General features: G+C 33.5%; 1 pseudogene; it reads left to right on the top strand.

Annotated features, from left to right (window-relative positions):
• The first annotated feature begins 466 nt into the window (after nt 1-466).
• LOC145069926 (uncharacterized) lies at nt 467-4809 on the top strand (annotated as a pseudogene).
• Nucleotides 4810-26724: the final 21915 nt, after the last annotated feature.

The following is a 26724-nucleotide window of genomic DNA, read 5'->3' as shown; positions in this document are numbered from 1 at the left end:
ATGAATTTTTAAGTTCTTTTGGGATGTTTCTTAGGATGTTGATCGAAATATTGTTATGCTTTTTGGTAGCATTATTATGATGCAAAGTGGAATGACTTTAAGTTATGATGTTTATTAACATAATTTTCATAATATGTTAACATGAATTTTCATAATTTTCATAATATGTTTATTAAGCAAAATCGACAACAAGGGCAATTCTATCATTTTACACGAATTCCAATTCCAATTTCTATGAACCAAACAGAATCTGGAATGAACTCCAATTCTATTTCCTGCCAGCCAAACAGGATATGGAATTGGATTCAAATTCCTGACAGATTTTTTTTCCAATTCCAATTGCAATTCCTTTAGCAACATTCTGCGAACCAAACAACACCTAAGAATTGAACATTGAACGTCAAAAACGTTTAAAACCTCGAAAGGAAAAAGGGTTTTACATTGTGAGGAATAACTGCATGACCAACAGGAAAATGGAGGAAGAAGACGAAGATCCACCACTTACTCTAGAGATCAACGAAACCCTAGACCATCAACCGTTCAATCAGTCTCTACAAAAGCACGAAAACATAGATGAACTTCTACCAGTTGGTGTGACTGTCATCACCGGCTATCTCGGCGCCGGAAAATCCACTGTACTATCCCTAATTCGATCTTATCCATTTCCTTAATTATTTTAGCACCTTTGTTATACACTATCACTGTATAAAGCTCACTATATAGTATTTTGTTCATTCTAAATCGAGTCCGTTTGGTGTGGCATTCATATTCAATAGACCCGTGTTAACAATCACTGTATATTCGTTGCTATTATGAGTTGTTGAATTTGAATTTTTTTTCTTAGAATATCTGTGAATTTGATAGCTACAGTGTTGAATCAAATGAAATTTTCGAACGCTTTCTCAACTCTGTAACCATTAACTTGTATGCCATTTGAGAATCCTTTCAAAAAACTTATTGAGGACTATTGATTTTATTTCCATTGGTTAATTATATATTTAATGGATAACGTGGAAAGAGGATAGCTGTTATATTGAATGAGTTTGGTGAGGAGATTGGAGTTGAGAGAGCTATGATCAATGAATGTGAAGGAGGTGCACTTGTTGAAGAGTGGGTTAAACTTGCAAATGGCTGCATTTGTTGCGCTGTGAAACACAGTTTGGTTCAAGCACCGGAACAACTTGTTCATCAGAAAGAACGCTAACTGCCTTTCAATGAAATTTCTCTTATTCCTTTTGGAATCTTGGTTTCTTTTCAAATTATATATGCAATAATCAATATATCATGCAAGTTCATATAGCAAAAAGATTTTCAATAGTTCAACACTAACTCTAATATCTTTAAAATCATGTTATTTTTGCTTTTTGTGTATCTAGACTGGATCATATATTATTAGAGACCACTGGGTTGGCAAACCCTGCTCCTTTTGCATCTATTCTTTGGTTGGATGATCAACTAGAAGCAACAGTTAAGCTTGACTCCATTATGACTGTAAGTTTCTTGTTCAAATGTAAAATTAATGTTTTTAATTTTGGCTTCATATAAGAAATTTAAAAGATAAAATTAGCTTATGATTCACAACAACCCTTCGTTTAGAAACATGGGAAGTATCTTGATTTTAAATGGCATCGATTAATCTCTAACTGAAATGATTATAAAAACTGATACATTTGTTATGGTGTTTGGATTCATCATCCATGAAATAATAAAACTAAAATATTTAAATTACTAAACTTTATTCATGGACAGGTTGTAGAGGCTAAAAATCTCCGTTTTCAGCTCAAAAAGCATCAAGATTCTTCCACATTTCCTGAAGCCTTCTTAGAAATAGCATTTGCAGTAAGTGATAACTTTTTTTCCCTCTTTTTATACTTTCATATGATCATTTTTCATTTATCATTTCTTGTAGGATGTTGTAATTCTTAACAAGGTTGATCTGGTTTCTCCAGATGTTCTAGATGAACTAGAGAAAGAGATACATAGCATTAATTCATTGGCTGATATAGTTCATTCTGTGAGGTATCAAGTAGATATGTCCATAGTATTAGATTGCAAAGCATATGATGCTTCAGTTAGTAATTTAGCGTCCCTTTTCATTAAACAAAATTTATTCTCAATAATATCATTATACCAATTTGACAGTTTTACCCCAAAACCTATTGCGTTATAGCATGCTGCACACCTGGAACAATTACTAGAAGAAAATAAATCACTAATTACAAAAGATCTTCATGATAGTGGCGTTAGGACTATGTGTATTTGTGATTCACACCAGCTTAATCTTGATAAGGTATCACTTTATAACCTCAAAATATGTAATTGTTTATAAATATTGTTTTTTTTTATTATTTTTATTATAGATTTTGTATTGTGTAGGTGCATTTATGGCTTGAGGAGATTCTATGGGATAAGAAATATGACATGGATGTTTATCGATGCAAAGTTGTTTTGAATGTTGTAAACTCTGATGAACTTCACATAGTACAAGTAATCTTTTGTACAAATTTTGGGGTTAAATGCAAGAAATAGCAATGCACTTTCATAAATGGAAGTACATTGCTATTTCATGTTATTTAGACCTTAACTTGTAAACGAAAGTATATTGCTATTTCTCTAATTTGTAGGCTGTGAAGGAGATTTATGAAATAGTTCCCACACGAAAATGGAAAATCCAAGAAAATAAAATGAATAAAATCGTGTTCATAGGTAAAACCTAAAATCACTACTATTCTTCTAACATCCCCAAAATCATGACCAAAAATTTTGTTTTTTATTATCTTACTTATAAAACGGTTTAACGAAAAACATTATCAATATCATATCAATCCATAATCCCATAAGTCAAATGTCATAAAACATGTCGTGGAATAATAATAATGTCAAAGTACAATCCTAAGAACATCATAGTGTGGAAATCATGTGTGCGATGCGCTGCTACCGTATCGACTCCTTTCCCTTTGAAGATGAAGTACTTGAAACCAAAATTGAAAACTATAAACACAGAGCTTAGTGAGTTCCCCCATCATACCACATACCATACAATAACATATCTATCCAGGCATATCTGGGTATCAGCCTCCCCTCCGGTCTTTTTCAACCGGATAAGTGCCTAACATATTTGGGTGCTGGCCTCCCCTTCGGTCTATTTCAATCGGATAACTGCCTAGCATATATGGGTGTTGGCCTCCCTTTCGGTCTATTTCAACCGGATATCGGGGACTATTTCACCCTTAGCACTACCACATAGAATCATAACATACTGGCACATAGAACATTACATATAGTGGCATACCAAGCAATTATTACACTGGCAATCATCTAACTACAAGTTCCTACTAGTGGGCCGACATTCTGGCCTTAGACCCACTTCTACTGGAAGGTAACTCGCCTCAATGTCGTGCTGCGTCTAAACTGTCCTCGATTCCGGGGTCAACTCCTCTCAACTCCTACACATAACAACCTTCCTTAATTACCACTTCATGCTCTTAACCCTTTTTAAGTGTCAACTCAGGTCACAGTCAAAGTCAAGGTCAACACCTTAGTCAAAGTCAACTTTTGGTCAAAGTCAACATCTGGGTGACTCGACTTGCCGAGTTGGTCTACCAACTCGTCAAGTTCCATAATCCACAAATACTAAAAGTTTCAATCCTACTCGTCGAGTCTTTCAAGAGCTCGCCGAGTTGTCCTTCATACAGAGTCGGGACCCTTTGCACATGACTCAGTGAGTTTATCCTTTAACTCGTCGAGTCCGTCTTCATGCTAGTTGGGACGTTTAGTCCTTGACTCGCCAAGTTCCCCACGAACTCGTCGAGTCCTTCTTCATGCAAGTTGACACATTTAGTCCTGGACTCGCTGAGTTCGTCCTTGACTCGCCGAGTCCCTCTATGTCCAAAACTATTTAGTCGATTTTAGTCGGCCTTAAAGCATCCACGTATCTAACCTCTTAGGGTCCATATTACATGTAAAGTCACAAAATTTACGTCCATGCATGGATCTTTAAGCCCAAAAGACCCAAAAATGAGGTCTACAAGGTGCATGGGACTCCCATGGCCATAAAGTTAGCATCTTTATGCCATGGGAACCCTCAATGGTTCAAGATCTGAATTATACCCCTTAGAACCACAAAATCCCAAAAATGGCTCTACTAAAGCTTAGAAAAGGTACAAACTTTCCCTAACTAGAGATCTAAGAGATAAATGGCCAAGGTTGAAGCTTTTTACCATAAGCAAGCTGGAAATGTGCCAAAACTTCTGGATCTACTTGCCTTCTCTTGATCTCCCATGCTTTCTCCTTCTTCCCAAGCTTCTAACACACAAAAAATGGCACAAAGAGCACAAGAACACTCAAAAATCGGTTAGGGTTTCGTGAGGATGGTCTGAGGGTGTCGGAGGTTGTAAAGGAAGCCAGTTAAGGTGTTTAAATAGGGTGCAAACCCTTAAAATTAGGGTTTCATCCAAATATGCCTACTCGTCGAGTCGGGGCATCCAACTCGGTGAGTAGGTCCTTCCACCCGTGTCCAAGTTTCACCTTGACTCGACAAGTCGAGGCCTCCAACTCGCCGAGTCCCAGAGAAAATGCAAAAATTCATATTTAAAATACGTACCAGGAACCGGACACTACACTTCTGATTAGTGTTTATACTATTATGTGATTGCCCTTGATTTTTCTTTTTGTTTGTTTTTTTGTAGGGGGGTCACTGAATGAGGATATTCTTATTGAATCTCTTAGAGGTTGTGCTTCGACTGTGTGTTAATTGTTTTACTATTATGAAATTTTATAACTGTTATTTAATTTAATTTGTATTTTTTAAGGAGGTGGTGCGATTTTAAGACTATAAAAGGTTTTAAAATTATACAAGAAAATCATAGCTTTCTTTCAAAAAAACTTTTTTTTTTTGTGGGGATCTTTGAAATTTATTTTCGCAACAAAAAAGAGTTTTGTAATGCGAAAGTGAAGTGTTATGTTCGGATAGATTTTCCTAAAAAAGAATGTAAAAATGAGGTAAAGTCTGAAAAAGGTGTTATGTACGTGTTTGGCAACAAGATTTTGAGAGCTTTTAGGTCGGTTGAAGTAAAATCTTTGTTTCAGAATACACACTTAAAATTTTTTTTATTTTAGAATAGATATGTCATAATATAAAAGCGATTCCAAATATCTTTTTATTTCAATTTCAAGCGTTTACAAAAATGTTCTTTTTATGTAAAACTTAGACATTTTAAAAAGGGAAAAGGACACCCTGTAGCTCTTCGAAGTTCTAGGATCTGGCTAAATAGTCACAAAATTTTTTCCTTGGCTTTATGGGGTTATAAGGTGGTTTTTTTTGGGTCAAAATGGACATTTTTGAAGAATCAAAAGGGTAAATCAGTTGACATCTTTACCAACTCATTTCTTTTGCTCCAGGTATGATGCTCACTATGTCTTTTAGGTTTTTAATTAATTAGACCAAACCGCTTTTTTTTTTTTTACTTTATTCTTTTCCTTTGACTGAAAACCATTTCTCCATTTTCTCTCTGAAGCATGGTTGTATACATCATTGCCAATTTGCATGTCCAATGCATTTTTGCTAGATAACTTATACGATACTACACTGATGGTATTAACAAAGGTTAGTGAATATTGATTTCGCCAACATTGACAAGGATGAGTGTTTTTGCATTCATTGAAAGATTCATAAAATCTACAAATAGTATCTTTGCTATGTACCTTATACAATACACCAATGTTATCTTTACTAGGTATCCTATACGATACACAGATGATATTAATCCCAAAAGATCTATCTACAAATTTCAAAATATTCTAAAAGAAAGATGGTATTAATCCCCAAATAAATCTATGTACAAATTTCAAAATATTCTAAAAGAAAGTGGGGCATTTCAATTTTCACATACAATCATCAACCTTAGCTAAACAACGGGTGATGATTTTATACAATAAGTATTAAATTTGAATACACAATTATTTCATTTAATATATAAATCTTTTTTTTCCTGTGGTTTGCAACTTTATGCTTACAAATTGTTTAAATATATTGAAAACAATCCAAACAACCTTTGTATCATCATTATAGTTTAATTTGTAAAAGTTAATGTTTGGAAAGGTATGTTATAATGATTAAAATAATGCTTATATAATTTTTTTTTTATAGATTGTCAACATGTTAATACCTACTTTGAGGTTATAAAGTTGTTAGTTAACACTGATATTGATGAAGTCAATATTTTCAAGAAAAGGTAAATTACTTTTACCATGTTATTTGTTAAATTATACTATATTAATTTTTATTACTTATTTAATTTTTAAATAACTAGTTTGGATGAAGAAGGTCGCCATGATACCTCCTCAAATACTCACTATTCTTACATCTAAACTCATACTCAATCATGAGTTAGAAGACCATTACATATATTTTGGAACACTATGAGGTATATGATTTTATATTATTTTATTACATTTCATTATAAAATATTCAATTTATATTAAAATACAAATTTATACATATAAATAAATTTATTATCGTATCCACATAACGCTCATTGGTGTTAACAAGCTTAGACCATCTATTAGGCCATCCAGTATGGTTGCAACGGACGGGTTCGTGGTCTAGCTGGCCACGAACCACGACCGTGCACACCATCCCGGTGGCTAGTGATGGTTCGTGGTCGTGAGGAGCCATGGTCGGGACAACGAATGCAAACGGAAATTGTGATTGGGTGTCACGGTCATATTTAGGGTTAAAATCTTTTTATTTATTTTATTTTTTTATTTTACTATTCGAACAACATTAAACCACTTCTATAAATACCACACTTATTCATTCATTTTACTCACACAATTCTTTTTTCTTCTTCTCACAATCACACACTTCTTTTGCTTCATAAACTCAAAGTCAATGGCTCCTAAAAGGATGAATTGGTCAGAAAATGAAAAAGAGAACTTAGCATTAGCATGGGTAGCTGTTTCAGAAGACCCAAAAATACCTCCTAATTTTTGGGTAAAAGTTGAAAACATTTTCATGATTTAATGGGTAGCCAAAGTCGTAATATTGATGAAATATGTTCCAAGTTTCGCGACATGATGGTAAAATGCCTTGAATTCAATAGGATTTATAACTTTGTTATAAACAACGTGGACGAAGCCGACCCGTTTCTTGTGGCTATGCACCAATATGAAGACACGAAACATACGCTGTTTAAACATGTCAAAGCTTGGCGAAAATTGAGAGAGTCCCCAAAATTTAATCATTAAAAATAATGGTTTAAAACTAGTTTAAGTTCTTTGTGGTTACATTTTTATTTATTATTATTGTTATTATTTATTTTATGTTGTGTGTTTTAAATTAATGTAATCTTTGTTTCATTGAATAAAAAACTAATTTTATAAAAAATATATGTTTTATTGTGTTTGTGAATTAAATTTAAATAAAAAAAAGTAATTTAAAAAAATATATGTTTTATTAAATAAAAAAAATAGGTTTTATTGAATAAAAAACTAATTTAAAAAATATATTTTATTGTGTTTTAATGTAATTTTGAATTAAATTTAAATAAAAAATAAGATGGAGTGGTGTGTTTAGTGGTAACTATCTCATAGTTAGTGGTAGAGAATGTGGTGCTGATGCGACACCCACCACATATGTGGTATGTGGTGGGTATAAGATATGGTCTTATACCCAACACATACCACATATGTGGTGGGTGTCACATCAGCACCACATTCCCTTACAACTAACATGAGTTACCTAACACTAACACACCACTCTACCTCATTTATTTAAATTTAATTTAAAAATACAATAAAATCACTTTTTAATACTAGTTTTCCATTAAATTAAAAGACCAAATTACATTAAATAAAAACTACATTAATTGAAATAAAAAATAAAAATAGCAATAAAAATAATAATTGCATTAATTGAAATAAAAAAACATTCAAAAAACTAAAAATTCCAACCATAAATAAAATAAACTACCCCATATGCCTACATCGGGCTCGAACCGACTCTTTCATCATAAGAAAAAGCTACAAGTCTTCGCCCTCGAGGTCGTCCACTTTCATTTTCAAGATTTCCATATCAGCTTTTGTTTGGATCGTCGTTTGTGTCTCTTGAAATGATGTTTGTGCTTCAATCATTTTTTGCTCCATCCGAGTCATCATCTCAACCTTCGTTTCTTGAAGTTGCACATATCGATCAAGTTTATCGCCAAAAAGATCCATAACACTAAAGCTCGAAGATGACTTTTCTACAAAAGATTATTTAGAATAAATAATCTTAACCAAGTTGTAGTATATGTTACAAGGTTTCCATACATATAAAGACCGCCGAAATCCGAGTTATAACGAAGAAGTTATGACCCGTCGAAGTTTCGCGACGGAACCGGCACGATACCGGAAAGCGTAAATAGTGAATTTACGATGGAGCGATATTTAGCCTTAGCGATCTAAACGAAAGTTGTAGAATACGTTAAACCGAGATCGTCCATAAAAAGAATGCCCAAATCTGACTTCCATGACGAAGTTATGATTTTTCGAAGTGTCGGATTAGCAGTTTACAGCCCGAAATTCGAATATTAGATCGAGCGGTTTTTAGCTGACACGACCTGAACGAGAATCGAAGATCTCGTTAAGAGTAGCATAACGAGAAAAATATGGGTGAAAACGGACGTCGGATGAATAAGTTATGAGAATTTAACGGACTAATCCTGTCCCGGCCTGTTAATAATGTAACTTTTAAAATAGATTCAAAATTAGCTGACAAAGTCTAAATGAAAGTTGTAGAGTACGTTCCCGCCTTCGCGTGGATATAAAGAACGTCGAAAATGGAGATCGTACGCAAAAGATACGAATTTTTAAAGTTAAGTGTGAAATTTGCGAAGCCTGATGCAATAATGAGGACGTGGCATGATCTGGACCGTTGCTTGCTGATCACGCCTCGCTTCAGATGAGTGACACGTCGCCGCACATCTACTCCCCGCGTCTGCGGTCGCACCAGTCCTCCGATTTTAGGGGGCCTCCGATTTTTAGGATAATTTATAGTTATAGTATTGATATTTTTGAAAAATCTGATTTTATGTTTTATCAATAAATAAAATTAGCCCGGTAACTTTTGGTTCCAATTTTAGATGCGTTTTAACATTTGGCCTCCGATGCGTTTTAATTACCGAAACAAAGTCTCACTTTAAAATCATTGTCAACTACAAGGTGGGAAAGTAGGATTGAAAGTGTGAAAGCCATAGTTACTCAAGCTCCTGAAATACTAAAAGCTCTGCATAAACTTGTTGAAGAAGAGACAGACATAAAGATCATAAGTAAAGCTACTTGTCTAGGAAAGTATGAACTTGGCAGATTTGACTTTATAACAGGTATGGTTATATGGTATCATATATTGGCTAAAGTAAATAACTAGAGCAAACAACTTCGGTCTGAGACTATGTGTATTGATGAGACAATGAGTAGTGTGGGAGCACTTATTGAGTTTTTTAAAGACTCTCGAGAGAATGGATTTGGGAAGGCTTTGGATTGTGCGATAGCTATAGCTTCTGATTTGGAAATTTATCCAGTGTTTGTTGAGAAAAATAATAAAAGAAAAGTTGTTAAAAAAAAAGACATTTTGATGAGAATGACATTGGGTCATCAGAGCCGGTACATGAACTTTCACCTCAAGAGTCATTTAGGATTCAATATTTTATGTACATAGTTTATCAAGCTATTGGTTCATTGGAGCGAAGGTTTGAACAATACAAACAATATGAAGACATTTTTGGTTTCTTATTCACAACAGAAAAGTTGAAGTCAATGAATACTATCGAGTTAAAGTCATGTTGCAAAAATCTGGAAAAGAGGCTGCAAAATGGTCATATCTCAGACATTAATGTTGATGATTTATTCAACAAAATGGAGTTGTTACAAAAACATTTACCGGTTGAACACAATACAGCTAACGGAATACTAAATTTCCTAAAAATGATGAACACTTATCAAGTTTCTTGTCTAGCATACAAAATATTGTTGACTGTTCCTATTACAGTTCCATCAGCGGAAAAAAGATTTTCAAAACTAAATCTTTTAAAATTTTATTTGCGCTCGACCATGTCTCAAGAGAGATTAAAAGTTTTGGCATTGATTTCGATTGAGAATGAGTTTCTTGATTATGAAAGTCTCATAGATGAATTTTCTTTTAAAAATGCTAGAAGGTCAATGTTTAGAAAATAGTAATGCATTTTTTTTTGTTGAAAAGTTGTTTATAACAGTTTTACAGTTTTATTTGATTACTAATGAGTGATGAAGACATTATTTTGTGGTAGTAAATTTATGAGATGTTTTTTAGCAACTTTATGTTTTGAATTAGTGGTAGCAAATGTAGTTAATAATATTTACAAGAAATTTTTGTGGGGCCTCATTTTAGTTTTTGCACAAGGCCTCCGAAATGTCAGGGCCGGGCCTGTTGATAACGTATTTAACATGTTTTTCTGGGAACAAATTCCGCAACATTTTTATGAAAAGAAGTACTCTGATTTTTACAAAGCATAAACAAAATCGGTCTTTTCTGGCCGTAAAAATGGGGATGTCACATTGAAGTTGCTTTTTTTGCTTTATTTCTTCCAACGGGATGACGAAGAGGTTGCTCGTTTTCAAGATCTAGCAGATCATCGTTGATGTCGATTTGTGTTCGGTCGTCCGATTGTTGGAAGTTCCATCGGGGTTTCTCGAACGCTTTGAACCGGAAGATTGCAAAGTTCCTTCCGTTTGCTCTTTCCATTTTGGAGCATCTTTCAATTTTAACCACGGTTTCATATACGGAAAAGCTTTGCGTGTTGGAGTTATTTTTCAAATTGCTCCATGGCCACCTTGAAAACATCAAAATCATTCGAGCCGCTTGAGAGTATGTTTAGGAGGTTGTTGTAGATTCCTCTAAACTCGGTGCATTTTAGTCGAATATCTCGCCATTTCGACGTTATTTGATCGACATTTCGAGTTTCACTTTCCAGTAACTCATAGAAAATGGCTCGGACTTTCTCCCAAAAACTTCTGTAAGGTTGACTATCTCCTACAATTGGATCTTGGGAAGCTGACACCCATGCCTCCACTAACTTTCTTCTTCGTCTTTTGTCCATGGGGCCCTTTCTTGGGTGGTGGTGGTCGGCCCGATTTTCCTCCTTTTTTTGGTTGAGGCGGTGGTGAAGGTTGCGATTCCGAAATAAAATTCGACGAAAGTGATGGTTGTGAAATTGGTGGTTGTTGTGGTTGTGACGCTTGTTGTTGGAGTAGTTGTAGTTGTTGGAATTGTTGAAATTGTTGGTATTGTTGGTGCATTTGATGTTGTTGGAAAGACGGAAAAGGTTGATATTATTGTTGGAAAAGTGGTGTTTGTAGGACAGGGGAACCGGTTTGAAGCAAATTGACAAAACTGTCTTGAGGTGACTCCATAGTCGGGAATTGGCGAGGGGTTGTATCTAACGCAAAAGCGTTATCGGGTTTGCGATTTCTATAGTTTGGAGGGGTATTTTGGTTGAGATCCATGGTTTTTGGTTGTGAAGATGTAGTGTGTAGTTTGTGTATAGAGAAAAAAAATGGTGTAAAAAATAAGGGGTAAAAGTGTGATATTTATAGGTAAATAAATTGGTTAAACTTTTGTTTATTATTTTTTTTAAATAAACTAGCCGTTCAATGGCTATAGACATTGGTCAAAGTGGGCTACAATTTCATTGGGCGTTTCCATCCGTGATTCCGAACACAAAGCTACACGACAACAGCTAATCACGAAACAACGAGGTGGTGTGCACGGCCGTTGTTCGTGGCCAACTCAACCACGACCGACTTCGTTGTAAACGTACCAGTAGGCCTTATACCAATTACAATACCAAAGCTTATGAAAAAAACAGTTACTTCCGATCAACCTCATGTTCTCGAATCAATTAAAGAAACTTAGGTTTATGAATGTCGCAATGACAAATGCACAAAAATCATGACTTCAGTTATTCTTAGGTTATTACTTTTTTACTTGAATCATTGAATTATATTTTTTTATTTACAATTTATTAATATTATTTTGGCTTTTCAATTGTTATAGATTCATTTTTAAGATAGTTCCAAAACTGTAACACTAACTATGTTTGAGCGAGATGCAAAGAAACTCTTGAAAATAATATTTCAACGATTTATTTACAAAAACTACCAAGATGGGTATTTTTAATAAATATTATTAAATACATTTTGTTAATGTATATTGTTTTACAAATATGATCTTTGATTGTGTTTACTTGCAGCTTGGGTTTAGTACTATTTTATATCCAGCTGAGATAAATGCTTTGAAAGAAAAAAAAATTAGTCTTCAAAATATATGTTACAAAATTCAATGTGTCGAAAAAACAAATATGGTATATCGAGAGTGAATGATGATGACAAATTGATTGAACATTGGAAAATAAGTTTAATGTTCCACAGGTAATTATATTTACTTTTTATTATAATAATTATTTTATTTGCAATCAACCTGATACTATGAAATTAATTTCTGAATCCTTACTTCTTTTTTTATTGTATTTTCTAACATTTTATTTATTTTTATTATATTTATTATACTGGCTTGCTAATTCACAATCATATGATGTTGGTATAAATGATTTTGAATCTCAAGAAAACAAACTTTTAAAAGTGTTCTATAAATTACCTCATTTGATGTTGGTATAAATGATTTTGAATCTCAAGAAAACAAACTTTTAAAAGTGTTCTATAAATTACCTCATTCTCTCGTGTGTTTTAAATTATAACTTCATGTAAATCCTATAATTCTATTTATTTGTTTACTTAGGATGCGATTTATGAGACAAACTATAATTATTGTTGACAAATCGACAACAACAAGTCCAATGAAAGTTGTCTACATGATCAGTTTTAAAGCGCAATCTTGAAGAAGTGTTTGTATTTGATATGTACATATTTAATCATGTATTTTGTGCATATTTATAATACTTTTAGCTACATTTATGTTTATTTTGGGACATCAGATACTTATTATGTCTGAAATCAGTTTTGTAGTAGCAAAGACATGCTCGATATGTAAAGGAAGCAAACGAGGAGCTGGAAGCAGGAAAGAATGAGTTGGGACATTTGAAGGAAAAAGAAGACCAAATTCCTGAAGCCCACGACGTGGCTACTCTCCACCACGTCATGGTGGTTGGAGCATTCACGACCAATGAGTTGACTTGGAGAATACGAGATTTAATAGAAGACCACGACGTGGTGCCTATCAACCACGCCGTGGTGATTAGATTTATGGAAACTATATATATTTGAACATTAGGTCGAATTGGGGGGGGGGGGGACTTCGGGCTGATTTTCTAAGAGGGATTGTGACTAAAACCCTCTGGAAACCTTAGAGAAGATCAGAAATCGATTGAAGCTCAAGATTTGAAGAGATTTAAAAGAATTCTACATAGATATATTCGGTTTGCTAAACATTACTCATGTCTAGTCTAAATTGCTTTGATTTAGTGTTTTTTTTGTTATTATGAGAGGTTAAAAAGTTTATACTTCTGTTTGGTAAAGATGAACCTGATCCTTATGTGTTAATTTCAATTAATGGATGATTTACGTTGATTTTACTTGTGTTTGAAAATTAAAATCCTAGCTTGTTGAAGTTCTAGTTTATATTTCTTATTAATCAAAATCTGTGTGATAGATGATTAATCTAGTTGCATAAATTTGTTATCTAAGTGTTTATGATCGTTAAATAATTAGAGTTATGATTAATCACATCTTAGATAGGGTAATTAAAGCTAGTAACTTTAATTGTGTTGGAGGGCATAATTAATCTTAATTTGTGTTTGGTTGCTTAACTTGATCATATGAAAGTAACTATTAGATTTATCATTCATAGTCAAATTTGTGTTTATATCGATTTTGTGTTTAACATGTGCTTGATCATTGCATGGTAATTTATAACTTAGTAAAAATATACATATGATCATAATAACTAGTTAATGAATTGGTAATTAATATAATTTATCCACTAGAAATCAAACATAGGAGAGGGGGAATCGAAACTGAACAAAAGAACTCTTTACATATTGATGTAAAAGTCGTTTTCTTGTTTGTTTAGTTTTAATAGTTATGTAGTTGATAAGATCGGACTCGTCAGCTCTTCGGATATTATCCGAATAAATAATAAAAATTTATATTATTTAAAAACTTCCAAAATTCATATCTTCCTCATACGAGCTCCGTTTTCGAAGTTCTTTATATCCACGCGTAGGTGAGACTATGCTCTACAACTTTCGTTTAAACTCTGTCGGCTAATTTTGTCTTTATTTTTATTTTATTATTTTTAGTTGGCAGGGACAGGAAAACTTCATAACTTCTTCATCTGACGTCCGTTTTCGTCTGTCTTTTCACCATTGGACTAATATCGACGATATCTTCGATTCTCGTTTAGGTTGTTTCGGCAAAATGTCACTCGATCTTAATTTCGAGACTTTGGTTGTATACTGCTAAGTCGAAACTTAGAAAAATAATAACTTCCTCATACGAAGTCATATTTGGACGTTCGTTTTATGCATGCTCTCAGTTTAACGCACGACTTTTATTTAGATTGCTAAGGCTAAATATCGCTCTAACGTAAATTCACTTTTTACATCGCGATGTGTCGTGTCGGTTCTACCATGAAAGTTCGACAGGTCATAATGTCTTCGTTATAACTCGGATTTCGGCATTCTTTATATATCTGGAATCCTTGGCATGTCCACTACAACCTAGTTAATATTATTCATTCTAAATAATCTTTTATCAAAAAGTCACTTTGATGCTTATCTTCTCTAAATTGACTAGCCCGGATCTGCGGGTGTTACAATTATCTCCCCTTAGGATGATTACGTCCCAGAATCATCAACGAAAATAGGGCTTGTATAATGATTCCATACGTTATCTTTCCATCCTAAGTAATAACCGTAACTTCTATGTTTCTTCTAAAGAGTATCTAACTCTAGGGCTTCTTGACTGTAGGCGATGCTCAATCTTGCATCTTCTTTTCGTACTATGTTGGACTTTCAATCATAACCTTCAAGTTACAAAATAATTCCTTATTGTGGACTCCTTCTTCTTCTTAGGATAAATACTTTCCTTTATCTATTGTAACAAACTGATGGATCGTGTTCTAATGACCTCTCATCGTATGATGCAACGCTTATACTCAAGTCCCTGAGAGTCAAATTTCCAAAATGGAATATACCTTCCTTCATATTCTAATGTGATATAATCACATTTTTGCATGTAGCATTTCTAGCTTCTAACTTCTTTAACAATGAGAGTGATACAATTGGTTGCATTGATTTCAATCTTATGACTTATGTCAAATGCTACATCGAACTCGGTTCTCTGAACCATGTAACAAACTCATCGTAGTCGGACTCAATTTGATATGACCACTAGGGTCGGAATAACCATCTTACCAATCATTACCGAAACAAGGGTAATGACATACTAGAATAAAACGGAATCAATTACTAGATTCTTGGTAACCTTGTGACTTTCCCAGATCCAAGTGTGAGTCCTGTGCTTCCGGTAGTATAGGCCTCTACTACCATTCACACCTACTCATACTCGTCCCAAGTATTGTCTCGCAATTAACCAAGTCACCATACGACAACAAAAATCACACAATTATCCAACACATCAGATATTAACACCATAGATATCACATAGACATCCAAACCATAAATATCACATAGATATCAAAACCAGGGTTTATATTATTTCTTGAAACGATTACACAAAGGTTCAAGTTCAGCCTACACTATGCCGCTAATAGGCTACACTTCCAGATACTAGCCATATCTTAATACGAAGTTTTCATCCTTGATTTCTCGTATTGACATCTGCTTCATCAAGGATCATGTGGAATTCCTTTGGCTTTGTTGGTTCTTTCTTATTTGGGCAATTGATCGAGATATGCCCTTTTTCGTTACATTTATAACACACTTTCTTACTAGATGCACATTCATTGGCGTAGTGCCCGAACTTTCCACACTTGAAACATGTGACCTCCTCGCCACATCTTCCCAAATGTTTCTTCTTGCACTTATCACACCATCTTGCTTCATCTCTTCCTCCTTCGAACTTTTTAGAACCAGACTTTGAGAATTTTCTCTTCTTGTCGGATCTTGGGGATCCCTCAAACTTTCTTTTCTCACCAACTTCAACCTTGTTGGCGGTTCTGCCCTTGATCATTTATTCGACAGACTTAGCCACCCAGATGGCCGCCTCAAGGGTAGGTGTCTGGCGTACTGACACTATGTACTCCCATGGTAGTCCCTTTACATACCTATCTATCTTTGCCAGCTCGTTTGGGACAATGCGCGGAGCAAACTCCATCTTATTTGTGAAGACATTGGTGTATTCATCAATGGACATGTTGTCCTTCTTTAATGTCAGGAATTGGTTCTCTAGTTCTAGCAGATCTTGGGCCAAGCAGAACTTTCATTTGAATTGCACCAAAAATTCTACCCAAGTCAGTTGCAGTGGCTCGTTGGGGCTTATGGTTTTCCCCAGAGTATTCCACCAGTGAACAGCGCTGCCTCTGCACTGGCGCAATGCATATGTGGTTTGTAGCTTGCCCTTACAACCACAGGTTATGAATGCCAACTCCATCTCTGATATCCAATCCATAACTCCAATTGGGTTTTCTTTTCCCGTGAAAGTCGATGGCTTGCAAGTTAGAAAATCTTTGTACTTGCATCCGTTTCTTTCGACCCCGTCATCTGGGTTGTTTCTCCTAATCACCGACGGATCGAATTGACCAACGATCCCACTGTAGTTCCCTCCTTCCAACTGGCCTCCATTCACTTCGGTCTCTTCAACTTGTGTTCAAAGTTCTTCCCGATTCTGCCGAAGCAGGCGTCTAGTTTCTTCTATTTGACGATCCAACATTGTTTGAATCATCAATTGTACTCCAACCATTGTTATCGGTTCAGGTGCTGCTGCAACAACTACTTGTTCAATCACAGGTGGTTGGTCCATGTTTTCGTTCATGTTTCCAGCTCCACTTCTGGTTCTTGCCATTTTTGATCTATACACCGAATAAGGTGAATTTAGATCTCTATTTTGATAGACGTTCAAATCATCCTTATCGCTCCGAAACATTTACATGCTAGTTCTAATATCGTAACCGCACGCTTAGAATCCTAAACACATAAGGTTTCCAGATCCGGTCGGCAACAGACAATAGATCCAAACAAACAATATCATATATGGCAAACATATAGCATTTAGCACATAAAAGCATTTTAGGCATCTTTCCTAAAACATACTAGTGCTCGTGCCTAAAATATGGCAGACACTTATCTCACAATCTTCACTTAGCATTCTAAGTTTAAGTCTAGAAATAAATTCATATTCCTAGTTCGTTTAAACTAATGCTCTGATACCAACTGTGACATCTCAATTTTCACGGCCAAAAAAGACCGATTTGTTTATGCTTTGTTTTATGAAATCAGAGTAATCCTTTGATTAAAAGAGTTGCGGAATTTGTTCCCAAAAAAAATATGATAAGAATTTATCAAAGCATTTCTTTACAGAAATGTGTTTTCATTAAATAACAAAATCCCGAGATGTCATGTTCCATTACAAACCAAAAGCATAAACAGTATAAAATAGACCTTACAGCACATATTTATAACTACTGATCTATAATCCAAAATCTCTCGTCAAGTCCACCAACTTATACTCTTGTGCCATTACCTGTAATGCAAAGAAAACTGAGTGGGTCAGGCTTGGGAGCATGGTGAGCATATAGGGGTTTCAACCCATAATAATATAATTATTGTATTCAATCATCAATCAATCAATCAATAAATTAATCCAAATTACCCATCCCCATTATCTCTTTTATTTCTTAAGGATTTACCCTAAGAATCAACTATCCTTTATTCGTTTATTCCTAAGGATTGACCTAAGGAATTGACACAAAGTCTACCACTGCCAAGGTCCTCAAATTACAACTGGTAAACACTTAGTTCAACATACTTAATGAACAGGTCTAACACTCCTAGTGAACACTTAATTCAAAACATTTGGTGAATACTTAGTTCTAAAACACTTAGTGAACACACTCAGTTCAACAACACCCAGTGAACACATCTAGTTCAAAAATACTTAATGAACACATTGAGTTAAAAAATACCAAGTGAACACATAGAGTTCAAAAATACCTAATGAACACGTTGAGTTCAAATACCAAGTGAACACATAGAGTTCAAAAATACCTAACGAACACATAGAGTTCAAAAACACCAAGTGAACACATACAGTTCAAAAATACCTAATGAACACGTTGAGTTCAAAAACACTTATTATTTCGTCTCACATCAACTATTTCATCTACCAATGTTCTACCCAACATATTTGTAGATGCAAACACATATACAGTTTAAATCTTTTAAAACCTGTATAAAAAATTAATTGAACATCCATCTCAAGAAAACAAACAATGTATAAATACATAGCACGTACTTCATAGCAAATACTTCATATCTATGTGTTAGAAGAAAGTAACTACACACTCACTTGATAAGACGATGATCGAACAACACCTCGTCTCTTAAAATAATCTTTTCCTATAAAACCGGGACGTTTTCTCCAAAACCAGGCTGCTTGCGGGCAGAGTTTCGGCTCGAAAACTCTTTTTCTCGGGATCTTCGAGGCTTCGGGACTTGCTTCGGGTGTCGGGATTGATATAATAGGGTTAGGGGGTAAATCTTGCAAAGTAGAAGAAAGAAAAAGGGGTGAAGAAAGAAAATTAGCAACAAAATTGGCAGCCCTCGCATGTTATATATAGAGTGCTGATCATCGGGTTACGTTGGGCGTAATCAAAGGTTACGCGGGGCGTAATGCCTCTTTCATGCGTACGCTGGGCGTACGAAGATCTACACAGGGCGTAGTTCGGATGGGGCTGCCAGGTGGCGAAGTCTCGGTGAGTCTACGTGGCCGTCTCTCGGACCACACAAGACCGAAGTACGTTGGGCGTACCGGGTGGATAGGATCGGACTCGTCAGCTCTTCGGATATTATCTGAATAAATAATAAAAATTTATATTATTTAAAAACTTCCAAAATTCGTATATTCCTCATACGAGCTCCGTTTTCGAAGTTCTTTATATCCACGCGTAGGTGAGACTATGCTCTACAACTTTCGTTTAGACTTCGTCGGCTAATTTTGTTTTTATTTTTATTTTATTATTTTTAGTAGGCATGGACAAGAAAACTCAGTTAGAAATTCATAACTTCTTCATCTGACGTCCATTTTCATCTTTCTTTTCACCATTGGACTAATATCGACGAGATCTTCGATTCTCGTTTCGGGAAAATATCACTCGATCTCAATTTCGAGACTTGGGTTGTATACCGCTAAGTCGAAACTTAGAAAAATCATAACTTCCTCATACGAAGTCAGATTTGGACGTTCTTTTTACACACGCTCTCAGTTTAACGTACGAATTTTATTTAGATCGTTAAGGCTAAATATCGCTCTAACGTAAATTCACTTTTTACGTTGGGCTGTGTCGTGCCGGTTCTGTCGCGAAAGTTCGACAGGTCATAACGTCTTCGTTATAACTCGGATTTCGACATTCTTTATATATCTGAAATCCTTGTCACGACCACTACAACCTAGTTAAGATTATTCATTCTAAATAATCTTTAATCAAATAGTCATTTTGATGCTTATCTTCTCTAATTTAACTTGCCCGGATCTGCGGACGTTACAAAAATCCCCTGAATTTAAGTTTGTTTTCTTAGTTTAATTAGAAGTTGTTATTTTATAAATTAAATTTGATTCTTTGTATTTGACACCCGACTTACCCAATCTATTCTATAATCTGACTATGTACACTACATATAGGTCCATAATTTAGTTAAGTTATTTATGTTTATAAATTTAAAACTAGTAGGTACTTCTGTGCACATCAGTATTGGATGTGAACGAAAAGTTATCATTATCAAAATCCCAAAAACTATCCCAACAACAGAAGGATAACAAAAACAATGTAAGGTGAATGTGGAAAAATAATTGATTTTTATTTTCTTAGGAGTTTTTGTTATAATTGACCGTAGTTTGACATTATGGTTTGTTTGGTTGAAACATTTGATGCCTTTTTTTCCAATGGTTTATTTCTGCTATAATCATAAAACATATGGATTCATAATTTTGAGGATACATCCCTATTTGAGTATGTTTTTTTTATTATTTTATTTTATGTTATTTATGATAACTACTATTATGTTATGAGTTATGCTAATGGTTCATGTGTTTTAAAAAACATACAAATTCTACTGTTATGGCCTAAAAAATATTGGATTATGTTTATAGCAACTTAATTTACGAACATTTGCATAACTCATAACAAAATAACAATTATCATAAAAAAAATACTCAAATGAGAATGTATCTCCAAATTATGAGTCCACATGTTTTATGATTATAGTAGAAACAAAGCATTGAAAAAATAAAATCAATAAATGTTTGAACCAAACAAACCATAATGTCAAAAATACCGCACTGAAAACTCTTAGTTTTTCTTAAAAGTAAAAATCAATTACTTTTCCACTTTCATCTTCAATAGTTTTTGTTATAGTTTTTGTTATCCTTCTATTGATGAGATAGTTTTTGGGATTTTAATGATTATAACTTTTCGTTTACATCCAATACAAAAACTCCTTCGAGATTGTGCTTTAAAACTAATGGTGTGGGCAAATAAAAGTTGAAAAGTATCCCATAAGCAGAAGGAGAACAAAAACTATTGAAGGTGAAAGTAGAAAAGTAATTGATTTTACTTTTAAGAACAATTACGAGTTTTCATTGCGGTATTTTTTACATTATGGTTTATTTGGTTCAAACATTTATTGATTTTTTTTTCAATGCTTTGTTTCTAATAGAATCATAAAACATGTGGACTCATAATTTGGAGATACATCATTTGAGTATGTTTTTTATGATAACTATTATTTTGTTCTGAGTTATGCAAATGTTCATAAATTAAGTTGCTATAAACATAATCCAATATTTTTTAGGCCATAACAATAGTATTTGTATGTTTTTTTTTAAAAACGCATGACCCATTAGCATAACTCATAACATAATATTAGTTATCATAAAAAAAAAACATACTCAACTAAGGATGGATCTCCAAAATTATGAATCCATATGTTTTATGATTGTAGCAACAAACCATTGGAAAATAAGTCATCAAATTTGAACCAAACAAACCATAATGTCAAAAAACCGTAAATGAAAAATCATAATTTTTCTTAAAAGTAAAATTCAATTACTTTTCCACATTCACCTTACATTGTTTATGTTATCCTTTTGTTGTTGCTGGGATCGGAATTTTGATCATGATAAATTTTTGTTCACATCCAATATAAGAACCTCTTCAAGATTACGTTTTAAAACTGATGGTGTTATGTAGACAACGTTTATTGGACTTGTTGTTGATGATTTGTCAACAATGCATGGTGTAATATTATAATCTGTCTGAGAAATCATGTTCTAAGTAAACAAATAAATAGTATTATAGGTTTTAAATGAAGTTATAATTTAAAACACACGTGAGAATGAAATAATTTATACAACACCTTTAAAAGTTTGTTTTTCTTGAGATTCAAAATCATTTGTATTAGCTGATTGTGAATTAGCTATGTATAATAAATATAATATAAATAAATAAAATGTTAGCATATACAATAAAAAAGTAAACATTCACAAATTAATTTCAGTAATATATAATATTAGGTTGTTTGAAAATAAATTAATTATTATAATTAAAAGTGAATATAATTACGTATGGAGCATTAAACTTATATTCTAATTGTTCAATCAAATTTTCATCATCATTCATTCTCGATATACAATACTTGTTTTTAAACACATTGAATTTTGTAACATATATTTTGAAGACTATTTTCTTTTCTTTTAGAGAATTTATGTTAATTGGATATAAACAGTACTAAACCCAAGCTACAATCAAAGATCAAAATTTATAAAACAATATCATTAACAAAATGTATTTATTAATATGTATTAGAAACACCCACCTAGGTAGTTTTTGTAAATAAACATTGACAAATTTTTTGCAAGAGTTTATTTGCATCTCGTTCAAATATAGTTAGTGTTACAGTTTCGGTATTATCTTGAACACGAATTGGAATCATGAATCTATAACAATTGAAAAGCCACAATAATATTAATAAATTGTAAATAAGAAGCATAATTGAATGATTCAAAGTAAAAAGTAATAATCTAGGAACAAATGAATTCATATTTTTTTGTGCATTTGTCATTGTTACATTCTTAAACCCAAGTTTTTAAATTGATATTGGGAACATCGGGTTGATTGGAAGTAAAAAAAATTTTCATAATCTTTGGTGTTGTAATTGGTACAAGATTCATAATACCAAAATGTATTATGTAGATTGCCTTTTATCGTGCCAACGATAATAAATTTACTTATATGTATAAAGAAATATGCATTATAATATTATAATATAATGTTGTGTAAGATTGGAGGGAGTGAGAGTGGGAGGGAAACATTTTTCACTTTTTGTGGTCATTATCTTTTCTCTCACATTCTTTTCTCTCACCTAAAACTCATGGAATGGGTAGAAAGCTTCCCTCACTATTTTGTTTTTTTCTTTCAAAAAAATTAATTTATTTTTTATGATTTATAATTTTTAAATTAAAATTAACCAAAAAATTTAATTAAAAAGAAAATGCATTTCATTAGTTAAAATAAAAATTACAATAAACCTAAAATTTATAAAAGTTGAAAATTAAAAAAAAAAAACACACAAACAAAAAAAATCAAACAAACCAACAACAACCTACGTAAAATATTTTTTCATAATTTTTCTCTCTTCTTCATCATGAGCTCGAAAGCCGATCCCGAGAGATGGTCGATGTTTTCCATCAAGAACTTCATATCTTCTATTTCTTGTCTCTCCGCCCATTCCTTCTTCCTTGTTTCTTCTTTATCTTTGTCGAACGTCAAACCTTCGGAGAAATTAATATTATATTGATCAAACGACGCTGTTATTTTCCGCATTTCGTCAAGGTCCATGCTGAAATCCAATGCACCTGAAGAAGTCCCTTTTCCCATCCTCTTTGCTTTGTCCCTACCCATCGATCGGACAATTTCTCCTAGCTCGAGTTCATCGTCCTGATTAAAATCTAGACCGACCCGAGCATCGGAGGAAGTTGTGTAACCACTAGAGCCCGTTTTCGTTCTCTTTGATTGTTGGACTCCAAAAATAAAACATTGCTCGTACTTTTTCCACCTAGGATAATTTCCAACAACCGTGCCACTTGAATGGTTTTCCGACTTCCTCAAGGTAGAATTGCAAAACTTCTTGAAGTATTTTTTCGTCGCCTTGGCCGCTTTTTCGTTGGGTTTTAAGTTGTTGTACAACCCGTTTAGTTTTGAAACTCCCTTCGCTATTTCTCGAAACTTCGAATTCAGTTGGTGTTTCGTACGGTAGTCGTCACCTTTTTCTAGCTTCTCTCGAAACCGTTCTAATATGCGTAACCAAAAATGCTCTCCCGTTTGTGCATTTCCATTAATAGAATCCTCAGAAATGTCAACCTAAACTTTTACCAAAACTAGCTTTTCTTGTGGAAGTCATGCTGTCGGATTTTGTCTTCTTGGTTGTGCGACACCCTCGTGCGCTTGTTTTTTTTCCCTTTATGTCATTGTGGGGGTGGTGTGGGTTGTGTTTTGGGAACCATCTCTTCTTCTTCCGAGTCATCCAACTCATCGACAATTTGGAATTGTTGTTGGGTTTGGGTTTTAGTTTGGGGTTGGGTTTGGATTTGAGGTTGATATGAATGTTGATCGGGAAAAACAACAAAGATTGAAAACATTTGCGGATTAACATTTGGAACTTAAATCGGGTAATATTGTCTAACATTTCGGTATTGAAATTGTAGTGGAGATTGAATGGGAGCATCGAGTTGGGGACGATAAACTCCTTGTGATGATGAATCGATAGCAAAAATGTTTCGAATAGGGGTGCTTAAACTCGAACCATGACTTTTTCCTTTGATCGGGAGTTGGGGTTTGATTGTCGGGATTCATTTTTTTTTTCTTGAAGAAAGTAGAGGGAGTAGAGTGGTTGTTTGAATGTTGATTGAAGGTAAATAGTTGGGTATTTATAGATGTTTAAAAAGATAAAAAAACAAAAAAACAAAAAAACAAAAAAAAAAAATCACTTTTAATGCATATAGCCATTTATAAAAATAAAAAAAATAAAAAAAATTTACTGTTAAAACAACGGCTACTTCAAAAAAATAATAAAAAAAATTCGACCAATAATCGACGGAGAGAACGCGACAAACACTCCCCTCTCCGGTCCCCGCACCGACGGTCCGGTGTTCCGTTGTGCGGGAATCGTCTCGCTTCCCCTTCCCGCAATGATTCTGTCCAGTCTAATGAGATATAATAAAATAATATAAAATCATGTACCACAAAGAGTTTCAAAATATCTGCAATGGTCAACTCATAATTAAGTATGAAACATCATGTTTAGGAATTTGTTTAAATGAAAGAATGATGAAAGTATTTGAGGAGGTATCATGGCGACCTTCTTGGCTTCTTCATCCAAAATGTTTATTAAAATCTAAACAAATAATAAAAAATTAATATAGTATAATTTAATAAATAACATGGTAAAAAGTAATTTACCTTTTTTTTAGAAAACATTGAGTTCGTCACTATCACTATTAATGAACAACTTTGTAACCTCAAAATAGGTATTAATACTTGGATGATCTATAAAAAAATATATAAACGTTATTTTAGTCATTATAACATAAAATCGAAATAAAAAACTAGTATATATCTCCAAATATTAAGTTTTGCAAATTAAACTATATGATGATGCAAAGATTGTTTGTATTGTTTTCGGTATATTCTGATAATTTGCAAGCTGCTGAATACAGATTTATATCTTAAATGAAATGGTTATGTATTCAAATTAAAATATTTAATGTATAAAATCCCCACCCGGTGTTTATCTAAGATTGAAGATTTTATTAAAAATGCTACTTTCTTTTAGAATATTTTGAAATTTGTAGATCAATTTTTCGAGGACGTTCCTTTGGATATTTTTCCCATGACATAACATATAATTGAACATTAATTTCAAAAGTAAAATATAATATATTTATGGAATAGATAAATATAAAACAGAAATATAGAAATTGGTTTGTAAAATACTTGTTCGTCCATTAAAATCAATTTAATGGAAAAAAAATTCATCTTTGTTATAGAACCATTTAAGGATCCATAATTTGATGAAACTAAATTTCAAAGTGAAATCATCCTCTTTAGTACATCTAGTTAAACTATTAAAATAAATGTTGTTGCAGCTGTACTCCATAAATAAAAATAATAGTTTAGTCAAAAGTTGAATGAAACAATTACATAAGAAGAATAAAAATCAAAAGTACAATGTTATAATAACAATAATTAAGTTGGATAGTCATGAAAAATAATTTGAGCATTATACATTGGATTGGCATATGTACTTAATATCATCGTAATAAAAAGCTATAATTAGCCACACTGACAAATATATTAAGTAACTTTCATAGTATATTGTTATAATCAACACAAACACACATAAGATATATTTGTTTAATTTATAAAAAACATCATAAATGATATATGTGGTTACATAAAATCTGAAGTTTAGTCCCCGTGGTTTAAAAACCTCATAGATGGTCCCTGTGTTTTCAAAACTTTTGACAATTGATCCTTATTGCTAACTTCGTTAACTTTTGTCCATTAATTGAGGGACATTTTAGTCTGTTCACACCACAGGGACCATTTATGATCTTTCAGTTATTTTTTTAAAAAAAGAAAAAACTAAATATGATTAAAAAATAGTTTAATACTTATTTAATAGTTTTTATAATCAAAAAATAAAAAATCCTCTCTCTCTCTCTCTCTCTCTCTCTCTCTCTCTATCTCTATCTCTACAAACTCCACCCCCTCCGCCTTCTTCATTTACGACCAAGAACTCCCTACCGGAGGTGGAGCTGTTCTTCCGGCCACCAAGACATTCGCGGTTACTTACTGCCACCGCATGACACCGCCTATTCTGAGAATTCTCACAGTCGCACTCCACCACCATCCATCATTGTTATTGTTCCCCTTCCTTCTCATCAATCTGAGTCGGACTCCAAAAACTGAGGTAGCAAAGCTGCCAGAGGCAGCTCGCTACCCGACTACACCGATTGCTTTCCCTTTTTACTCTCGTTATGTATTGTCGGACGATAATCCAATTCCCTTTTCTATTCAGACTACCTGGAACCCAACGAACAGGAATCCAACTCCATTTTCTATTCAAATCACTTCAAAAATCCCTAAATCACATTCATATCTTTTGATTTTTAAGTTCTTTGTTGTTTTTAGAAATCTGCAGCTTCTTATTATTCAGGTTATAGATCTATTGTACAACCTTCTCAATCGTAAAAACAGGTGTAGGTGGTGGTGGATGATTGTGTCGTGGCGGAGAGATGCAACGCCTGTGAAGAAATATAGGGGTTGTGAAGAAAGTGGGTGATGCCTAAAACAACGGTAACACCTCCTCCTCTCTATTCCATCGTCGACAACAACTTTAACAAGAAATCTTCCTCCATCTAATATCTGTTACTTCTAGATCTGCACAGTGAACTCGT

This window comes from Lactuca serriola, chromosome 8, assembly GCF_051521515.1.
Source record: "Lactuca serriola cultivar US96UC23 chromosome 8, Lser_US96UC23_V15, whole genome shotgun sequence".
NCBI classification, from domain to species: domain Eukaryota; kingdom Viridiplantae; phylum Streptophyta; class Magnoliopsida; order Asterales; family Asteraceae; genus Lactuca; species Lactuca serriola.
This window is presented reverse-complemented; position numbering and strand designations above follow the sequence as displayed.